Raw genomic sequence first — 11,738 nt, forward strand, 5'->3', positions numbered from 1 at the left:
AAGTACATTACGTTAGGATACTATACGAGTATTTTAGTCCAGATACATAACTTATGTGATAACTTAAAAGACCCTTGCGGATAGGTCTATAATCTTACAGGGTATATTCATAAAGTTTTATATATAATCAAGATCTTATAGACATAGAATCTATGACCGACGCTTCGCTATCCATTCCTTTTAAGGAAGTAGTGTTGAGGTGGGATCAACTGTTCGAAGGTCTATTTGATCTTCAATTATATACAATACCAACTGGTATACCTAGTATAATTATAGGAAGATTCCATAAGGATCACCCCATAAAGTTACCTTAAAGCTCATAGGTTCTTTAGTCACTTTCATTCTTGCATGACAAGCCCAAATAAACGTAACCACTTCCTCATAGTAGACAACAGAAGAGTTCAGGAGGAACAAGGACAAACCAATGAGAAGATTCAAGGAAATATCAGCCGAAGTAACCAAAAACGTCTTACGCGTCACACTAATAAATATTAACTAGGTTAATTTAGCGAGCGAGTGGAAACACTGCTCACGTTACATGTGTTAGAATTATTTTCTTACATGCAACTGGTAACAGTTATTCAGGAAACAGATATTCATTCGAGGATAGTTATTTCAAATTCATAGAGTTTATTTGGTATAGACTCATTTATGAATTATTTTCTTACATGCAACCGGAACCGGAACCGGAATTAGTAATAAGGTCCGGTTACCGGTTCTCCATTTTTATAAAAAACGGTCCCGGTTCTAAAAACCGGAACCGGTTTAACATTTTTCTTGTTTTTTAAAATGCGCATAACTCACTCATATAAAGTCGGAATTATTTGATTTTTTTTTCAACATGTAATTTGGAGTTTGTAATTCATTTTTGACTATACAAATATATGTTTTAGTTAGATATTGAATCAGATACATGCTCCCAAAGAAAGAATACCGATGCTGCGTTTTTTCTATTTTAACATTTTTTTGTTTTTTTGAATCTGTCCCATTTTTTAAATGAGCATAACTCATTCATATGATGTTGAAATTATTTAATTTGTTTTCCTGCATGTAATTTGGTGTTTGTAGTTCATTTTAGACTATAAAAACACTTAATTTGGTTAGATATTGAATGAGTTATAGACCCTGGAAGACAGCATATCAATGCTGCGTATTTTCTATTTCAACATTTTTTTTGGAATATGTCCGGCTTTTAAAATGCGCATAACTCGCTCATATGAAGTCGGAATTATTTGATTGTTTTTTCATCGTCTAATTTAGTGTTTTTACTTCAATTTAAAATGTAAAAAGTCTTAATTTTGTTAAGTATTGAATCATTTACAAGCTCCGGAAAATAACATATCGTCTATAATATTTCAACCGGTTCTAATTTGAAAAATAACTGAAAAACCGGGATCGGAACCGGAACCGTCGCTAGAACCGGCGGTCCAGGTCCCGGTTCTTATAATATAGGAAAACCGATTCCGGTTCCGAACCGATCCGGTTCTAAAGCTCATCCCTATAATTAAGTGGGGGAGAGTTGTAACGTCATTTTTCCTGGATGAATCGATTTAGGGTTTCAAGGAGTCAAATGTTGGATTTGGAGAAAAATGAGCCTCACGATATAAGGCATGAGAGGCTTATGACGTGAGGTGGGGTAAGATGAATTGTCATGCGAGATTGGTCTCACGACGTAAGAGCCCAAGACCATGATCATTTTAGGGTTTCCTTTGTATTTAAGCATCTCTAAACTCATTTTAGGGTTTCTTATCAGCCCCAAAACCCTCTTTCACCTTAGAAAAACCCTAATCTTCATCCTTGCTTGATCTTTGGTCATTTTGGAGCTTTTATTGATTTGGAAAAAGGAAAAAAGAAGATGAAGAAGGAGATCTTGAGTTGAGGCTTGCAAGGAATCTTCATCATCATCACCTTTCATTGTTTATGGATCATTATAAGTTTCAAAGATTTCTCTTTTATTGTTCTATAAGGCTAGATGTAGGTTTTGTCCCACTTTTCCTCTTGATTATGCAAGTTTAATGAATGGAAACCATAAAGTTGGCAACTTAATGTGTTATTAGGGTCTTAAGAGTGATATGGAGTTCAAATCTAGGGAATGGTTGAGTTTTGGAACCTTGCATGAAAGTTGGATGTCTTTTCTTCAACTTTTGACCCAAATGAGATGTAGACATGTATTTGACATATATGTCTTAAAATCATCGTCTTTACAGTGCATTATGGAGTTATAAGACCCTCTGGAAAGTTAGAGTTCAAGGCTTAACGAATTAAGGACTTAAAAGTTAGACTTTTTGCTTCAGACTAATCTCACAACGTGAGACATGGAAATCACAATGTGAGGGTTGAATGACCCTATTTCTGGTTAGCTTCAGAGTATAGGATGTAGGAAGAGGCTCTCACGACGTGACGTTAGCTCATGTGACTTTTTATGTCCGAGTTGACTGAGTTGAGTCAAGATGAGTTGGAATCAGACCAAGTGAGATCTCATGACGTAACCAAGGACTGATCACGACGTTAGGATGGATAGTTAACATTTTAGGCTTATGGTTGGGCCTTTATGGAATTGGGCATGTATTGGGCCTTGGGAGTCTTTTAGATTTGGGATAGTTATTGGGCTTTTAGTGCCATTGAGTTTGCGCCTTGGTCTTTAGGCCAGTTGAGGGGAAGGGTAAAATAGTCGTTTACCCTAGGATTCGAGATTAGTGAATTCAGTCCCGATTATGGTTATGAGCTGATTATATTTCATGATTGTATTTGATTGGTTAGCGCGAGGAATCTCCAGTCTAGTGGCTCGAACATTAGTTGGATTCACAGCAGACTGAGGTGTGTTTACTTCACTATACTCGTGGGTCGAAGGCACCAATGTTGACCCACCAAATTATGTTTAGAGGTTGATAGTTGTCTTTGTGATCATTTCTTGTTATGCTTGTATGTTGTGACATCCCCAAAATCTCGGCCAGAAAAGACCGATTTTCATTTATGCTGTTAAAATAATTTCAGATTAAATCCATTTGATTTGAAAGAATTGCGGAATTTGTTCCCAAAAACAAAACATGATAAAACAATGTTTACCAAAGCATTTCATAAAATAAATGTATTTTTCATTATATAATCAAAACTCAGGGTGTCATGTTCCGATATAGACCAATAAGCATAAACGATAACATTACAAGTCATTCAACAAATATATACATATACAGACTTGTAAACAAAACAACTTGATGATTCATCCATCTTACTCCCTTGCACCACATCCTGTAATACAAATAAAACTGAGTGGGTCAGGCTTGGGAGCCTGGTGAGCATATAGGGTTTTCAACCCACAATAAATAATTAAATTAATTATTATCAACCAACAATAACCCAGTTACCCATTCCCGTTATTCTCACTTTATGTCCCTAAAATAACTAACACAAGGGACCTAATCTAAGAATATTTTCATCGGGGTGACAACACATGCTGCGGAGGTTCCTCAGCAATATAAGTCAAATAAGGAAACCATGAGGGTAGGGGTGTAAGTGATCCGAGCTACTCGTGAGCTACTCGGGATCGACTCGTTAAAAGCTCGACTCGAGATCGAATTAAACGAGCCCGAGCCGAGCTCGAGCCTAAATATGAGGCTCGTTTATTAAATGAGCTCGAGCCGAGCTTCAATTAATGGGCTCGCGAGCCTAAACGAGCTTAAACGAGCCTATATATATACACACACACACACACACATACATACACACACACACATATATATATACACACACACACACACACATAGAGGCTCGTTTAGGCTCGCGAGCCCACTAAATTATTCATGAGCCGAGCTCGAGCTTCATTTTAAGGCTCGAATCGAGCTCGAGCTTCCTCAAATTAAACGAGCCGAGCTCGAGCTTTGTCAGGCTCGGGCTCGGTTCGGCTCGTTTACACCCCTACATGAGGGGGATGGAATACAGCGAATGAACACCCAAGTTCATTAACATCTACAGGTTATGAGCCTGCTAGCGTTCCACTAGACTGTCTAGAAAAGTCTGTGGTCGTCATCTAAAATCCGCTAGATGACTGGATCAAAACAATAACGAGGCCTCTCATCTGTTTATTACACACCAACTATCTACCCATGTTCTACCCAACATATTAGTAGATAAAAACATACATTTTTATACATATTTTCAAAACCTGTATAGCATGCTTGATCAATACATTTTCCATATAACAGATGAGGCACACACACATAACACGTATTTCATATAGAAATAATCAGATCTGTAAGATAGAAGAAAGTGAATATACATTCACACACATAACAACAAAATATACACATAACACGTATCTCGTATAAAATACTCCATAATTATATGTTAGGAGAAAGTAACAACACACTCACCCATATAAACAACAATATACTTAATGCACTCAAACCATACTTGTATTATTATTGCGTTTATGAAAAGTAGTATACACTCACTTGATCAGAAGATAATCGGACAGCACTACGACTTGCAAAAGTAGTAATTCTCAGCAGATCTGGAAGATCTCTACAAAAATCGAACTTCTCGCGGGCAGAGCTTCCGCTCGGAAACCGCACTTCTCGGGATCTCGGGACTTGCTTCGGTACTCGGGAATATTACCGGGGCTTCTGGGGTAAAAACGCAGAGCTTCGGCACGAAACAGAGGAGAAATGAGCAATTATGCCCGAACCCCTCGCATCCTATTTATAGGAGGCTGGAACCTCCACGTACGCGGGGCGTACAGGGCTCCGAAATCGTCACTGCATGCGTCATCCGAAGTGTCGACACTTCTTGCTGTACGCGGGGCGTACTCCGGATGAGTCCGGTGACTCGTCTTCGGATAAGGCCGGATTTAATAATTAAATTAAATTATTAATTATTTAATAAACTTCAAAAATTCATATCTCCTTCATACGAACTCCGTTTTCGACGTTCTTTATATCCACGCGAAGGTGAGACTACGCTCTACAACTTTCGTTTAGACTCCGTCGGCTAATTTTGACTTTATTTTTATTATTTATTTTTAATAGGCCGGGACAGAAAATTTCGTTATAAATTCATAACTTATTCGTTTGACGTCCGTTCTTGCCTAACTTTTTATCGCTTTATACTAACAACGAGATCTTCGATTCTCGTTTAGATCACTAAGGCTAACTATCGCTCTAACGTAAATTTCACTTTTTACGTCATTTAGCGGTGCCGGTTCTGTCGCGAAACTTCGACAGGTCATAACTTCCTCGTTATAACTCGGATTTCGGCATTCTTTATATCTTCGGAAACCTTGTTTCAACTACTATAACATTATATAGAGATATGAAGTTTATTTTACTCTTAAATTTTGACGCTTGTTTTTATTCTTAATTAATCAAACCACATAATTAAGCAATTAAGCACAAAATACATAATACTCAAATAACACACTTATATTATTTCAAAACGGGCTACAAAGGTTAACCTAGACCATTACATTGCTAAAAATGGCAAACCCAGAAACACAGGCGTTACAATTCTCCCCACCTTAGAATGATTCCGTCCCCGGAATCACACCTCAACAAACAAATGCGGATAGCGACCCATCATGTCACTCTCCGTCTCCCAGGTGAGATTCGGCCCATTCGTGTGTTTCCATCGGACAAGCACTAACTCGACCATCTTGCGTCGCAACTTCTTAGTCTTTCGGTCAACAATTGCCTCTAGTTGTTCAATCAACCTTTTGTTCTCATCGATTCTCAACTCCGAAAGTGTAATCATGTCGGGAACTTCCCCCGTGAACTTCCGTAAATAACACACATGAAAAGTGTTATGAATTCCATTCAGTTCTTCTAGTAGTTCGAGCTTGTAAGCTTGGTTCCCAATCCTCTGAAGTACTTTAAACGGTCCAATAAACCTTAGACTCAACTTTCCCCTTTTACCAAATCTTATAAGTCCCTTCCACGGCGAGACTTTAAGTAAAACCGAATCCCCAACTTCAAAAGTCATCGGTCTTCGCTTTTTGTCAGCATAGCTCTTTTGACGATCTTGAGCTGCTAACATTCTTTCCCTAATTATTTTCAACTTTTCAGCAGTTTGATGAACTAACTCCGGTCCCATAAACTGCTTTTCCCCAGCCTCAAGCCAACAAGACGGCGTACGACACTTTTGTCCATACAAAGCTTGGTAAGGTTCCATCTTAATGCTCGAGTGAAAACTATTGTTATAGGAAAATTCTACCAATGGTAATTGTTCATCCCAATTACCTAGGAATTCCAAGGTACATGCTCTCAGCATATCTTCAAGTGTTTGTATCGTTCTTTCACTCTGCCATCAGTTTCCGGATGGTAAGCTGTACTTAAACATAACTTGGTACCCATTTCCTCTTGTAGACATTTCCAAAACCTTGAGGTGAAACGGCTATCACGATCCGACACAATTGTTAGTAGAACACCGTGAAGTCTCACAATTTCCTTCACATAAGAATTCGCAAGCTTTTCCATAGACCATTTCTCCCTGGCTGCTATGAAATGCGCACTCTTAGTGAATCGATCGACGACCACCCAAATCATGTCGTGACCAATCTTTGTTTTGGGCAGTTTAGTGACAAAATCCATAGAAATGTCTTCCCACTTACCCATAGGCACAGGTAAAGGTTCTAAACTCCCATACGGTTTCTGAGGTTGTGTCTTGACTCTCGCACAAGTCACACACTCGACCACATACTTTGCAACATCAAGCTTCATCGTTGGCCACCAGTAGTAGGGTTTCAGGTCCCTATACATTTTAGTGCTACCGGGATGAATCGAGTACATGGTCTTGTGAGCTTCTTCCATCAGAAGATCTCTGACTCCTCCTGTCTTAGGTATCCAAATCCGATCTTGGAACACCTTCAATCCATGACCGTTTGTACCAAACACCAATGTTTTGCCCAAACGTTCCTCTTTCCGGTCATTCTTCTCAGAAGCTTCGCTCTGAGCTTTCTTTATACTTTCTAAAATAGTCGAGACAACTTCAATTCTCAACGCTCTTGGCCTTTTCCTTTCAAGATTGACTTCCCGACTGAGAAAATCAGCAAATACATTAGCCTTACCGGGATGGTAAAGTATCTCACAGTCGTAGTCCTTGAGTAATTCCAGCCAGCGTCGTTGCCTCATATTCAATTCCTTCTGATTAAAGAGATATTGGAGACTCTTATGATCAGTGAAAAGTTTGCACTTCGTGCCATAGAGGTAATGCCTCCATATTTTCAGAGCGAAAACTACCGCTGCCAACTCCAAATCATGAGTCGGGTAGTTCTTTTCATGCTCTTTCAGTTGTCGAGACGCATATGCTATCACCTTTTCTCTTTGGGTCAAAACACAACCCAATCCAACCCCAGACGCATCGCTATAAACAGCGAAGTCTTCGACTCCATCGGGTAGAGAAAGTATTGGTGCCTCGCATAGCTTCTTCTTTAGCTTCTCGGATGCTTCTTTATGCTTATCACTCCTAGCATAAGTAGCTCCTTTGTGGGTCAAAGCTGTCAATGGAGTAGCAATCGAAGAAAAGCCTTGGATAAACCTTCGGTAATATCCGGCTAATCCTAAAAGCTTCGGATCTCCGTGGGATTTTTCGGTTGTTCCCACTTCATCATAGCTTTGATCTTCGCTGGATCAACCATTATCCCTTCTTGGTTGACCACGTGACCTAAGAATTGGACTTCACGAATCCAAAAATCACATTTGAAGAACTTATCATACAACTTCTCCTTCTTCAAGACTTCTAACACTTCTCGCAAGTGTCTGCCATGCTCCTCCTGGCTTTTTGAGTAAATCAGAATGTCGTCTATGAACACTATCACGGATTTATCAAGGAACGGATTACAAACCCTATTCATTAAATCCATGAATGCTGCCGGAGCATTGGTTAGTCCAAACGACATAACCAAGAACTCATAGTGTCCATATCTAGTTCTGAATGCAGTCTTCTCTATATCCTGCTCTCTTACTTTCAGCTGATGATATCCTGACCTTAGATCGATCTTCAAGAAATAGCTCGAACCTTGCAATTGATCAAATAGGTCATCAATCCTTGGCAACGAATATCTATTCTTTATTGTTGCCTTATTCAACTCTCTGTAATCGATGCACATTCTCATACTTCCATCTTTCTTCTTCATGAATAACACCGGAGCTCCCCAGGGTGATGAACTAGGTCTAATGAAACCTTTGTCCAACAACTCCTGAAGTTGCATCATTAGCTCCTTCATCTCCGTTGGTGCTAATCGATAAGGTGCTTTTACAATTGGCGTTGTTCCTGGTAACAAGTCAATTCGGAGCTCCACTTGTCTATCAGGTGGTAATCCAGGAAGATCTTTGGGAAATACTTCCGGATAATCACACACCACAGGAATACTCTCCATCACCTTCTTCTCCTTCTTAGCATCAATCACGAATGCTAAATATGATGTACATCCCTTGGTCAAACATTTTCTGGCTTTCATTAGGGAAATGATTCCAGAATGCACTCGGCGTTTGTCCCCATACACCATAAACGATTCCTTCCCAGGCAGGTTCACTTTAACTATCTTCTTCTTGTATAAAATTTCGGCATCATTGGCGCTAAGCAAATCCATTCCCAACACGATGTCGAAACCATTAAGTTCGATAGGTAATAATTCCTCGTGAAACTTATTCCCATTAAGGTCGATTAAGATGTTTTTCATACGATGGCTAACAGGTACAAACTTGCCACTAGCAACTTCGACTAATAAAGCATTATCTAGTCTATCAATAGGCAAAGCTAGTTTTCTACCAAATTCATGCGATATAAAGGAGTAGTTGGCTCCAGAATCAATTAAAATTTGGGCAGGCAATGTGTTTACGAGAAAGGTACCTGAAGCGACATCAGCTTCGTCTTTAGCAGCTTCCAGTGTCATCTGGAATGCTCTCGCCTTCGGCTTTGGTGGAATGTTGGGCTTAGCTGCCTCCTTCTTCTTCGGACAGTCTTTCAAAATATGCCCCTCTTCATTACAACCAAAACACATCCTTTTGTTGTTCGGACATTCATTGGCAAAATGTACAACCTTTCCACACTTGTAGCAAGTTACATCCTCGCTACATTTCCTAAAGTGCTTTTTCTTACACTTATCACACCACTTCGCTTCTCCTCCTTTTCCCCCACCAAACCTTTTCGAATCAGATTTCGAAAATTTGCTTTTCTTACCGGAACCAGATGTTCCCTCAAACTTCCTCTTCTCACCAACCTCAACCTTGTTGGTGGTTCTCCCCTGAATCATGTTCCCAACAGACTTGGCAGCCCAGATAGCTGCCTTTAAAGTTTGTGCCTGACGTACTGGCACCTCGTACTCCCATGGGAGTCGCTTCGCATACCGGTCCACCTTTGTCAGCTCGTCTGGAATGATACGCAAGGCAAACTCCATTTTATCGGTGAAGTTATTGGTGTATTCATCAACAGACATGCTGCCTTTCGTTAATGTCAGAAACTTGTTCTCCAATTCCAACAGATTTTGAGCCGAGCAAAACTTGCGCTTGAACTGCACCAAGAACTCTGCCCATGAAAATTGCAGTGGCTCGTTTGGGCTTAAAGTCTTCCCTAGAGTGTTCCACCAACGAACGGCTCCACCTCGGAACTGACGCACTGCATAGATAGTCTGCAACTTGCCTCTGCAGCCACAAGTCATGAAGGCCAATTCCATTTCAGAGATCCAATCCATCACTCCTATCGGATCCTCCTTTCCATTGAAGGTTGATGGTTTGCAAGTTAGAAAGTCCTTGTACTTGCATCCCATTCCATCATTCCTTCCATCATGGTTGTCTCGCCTAACTATCGGTGGGTTGGCTTGACCAACTGATCTACTGAAGTTTCCACCTTCCGAGTGCCCTCATTCAATTCAGGCTCTTCCACACGAATTGACAGTTCTTCACGATTCTGTTGAAGCAACCGTCTAGTTTCATCCATCTGACGATCCAACATCGTTTGAATCATCATTTGCACACCAGCCATGGTTACTGGCTCAGGTGCTGCTGCTACGACAGGTCTTTGTTCAATCAGTGGTGGTTGATTCCTATTTTCATCAGCATTTCCATCTCCACTTCTTGTTCTCACCATTTTTGATCTACACACCGAATAAGGTGAAATTAGATCCTCATTCACGATAGATATTCAAATCATCCTTATCACTCCGAAACATTTACATGCTAGTTCTAATATCGTAGACGTACGCTTAGAATCCTACACACATAAAGTTTCTAGATCCGGTCGGCAACAGACCATAGATCCGAACAAATAATATCATATATGGCAACATAAAACATTTAGCACATCAAGCATTTTAGGCAACTTTCCTAAAATAACGTAGTGCTTGTGTCTAAAATATAACAGACACACATCTCAAAATTTCACTTAGCATTCTAAGTTTAAGTCTAGAAATCCTACAATTTCCTAGTTCACTTAAACTAATGCTCTGATACCAACTGTGACATCCCCAAAATCTCGGCCAGAAAATACCGATTTTCATTTATGCTTTTAAAATAATTTCAGAGTAAATCCATTTGATTTGAAAGAATTGCGGAATTTGTTCCCAAAAACAAAACATGATAAAACAATGTTTACCAAAGCATTTCATAAAAGAAATGTATTTTTCATTATATAATCAAAACTCAGGGTGTCATGTTCCGATATAGACCAATAAGCATAAACGATAACATTACAAGTCATTCAACAAATATATACATATACAGACTTGTAAACAAAACAACTTGATGATTCATCCATCTTACTCCCTTGCGCCACATCCTGTAATACAAATAAAACTGAGTGGGTCAGGCTTGGGAGCCTGGTGAGCATATAGGGTTTTCAACCCACAATAAATAATTAAATTAATTATTATCAACCAACAATAACCCAGTTACCCATTCCCGTTATTCTCACTTTATGTCCCTAAAATAACTAACACAAGGGACCTAATCTAAGAATATTTTCATCGGGGTGACAACACATGCTGCGGAGGTTCCTCAGCAATATAAGTCAAATAAGTCAACCATGAGGGGGATGGAATACATCGAATGAACACCCAAGTTCATTAACACCTACAGGTTATGAGCCTGCTAGCGTTCCACTAGACTGTCTAGAAAAGTCCGTGGTCGTCATCTAAAATCTGCTAGATGACTGGATCAAAACAACAACGAGGCCTCTCATCTGTTTATTACACACCAACTATCTACCCATGTTCTACCCAACATATTAGTAGATAAAAACATACATTTTTATACATATTTTCAAAACCTGTATAGCATGCTTGATCAATACATTTTCCATATAATAGATGAGGCACACACACATAACACGTATTTCATATAGAAATAATCAGATCTGTAAGATAGAAGAAAGTGAATATACATTCACACACATAACAACAAAATATACACATAACACATATCTCGTATAAAATACTCCATAATTATATGTTAGGAGAAAGTAACAACACACTCACCCATATAAACAACAATATACTTAACATACTCAAACCATACTTGTATTATTATTGCGTTTATGAAAGGTAATATACACTCACTTGATCAGAAGATGATCGGACAGCACTACGACTTGCAAAAGTAGTAATTCTTAGCAGATCTGGAAGATCTCTACAAAAATCGAACTTCTCGCGGGCAGAGCTTCGGCTCGGAAACCGCACTTCTCGGGATCTTCGGGATCTCGGGACTTGCTTCGGGACTCGGGAATATTACCGGGGCTTCGGGGGTAAAAACGTA

The sequence above is a fragment of the Lactuca saligna genome, chromosome 6, assembly GCF_052625555.1.
Source record: "Lactuca saligna cultivar CGN05327 chromosome 6, ASM5262555v1, whole genome shotgun sequence".
In the NCBI taxonomy this organism is placed as follows: Eukaryota; Viridiplantae; Streptophyta; class Magnoliopsida; order Asterales; family Asteraceae; genus Lactuca; species Lactuca saligna.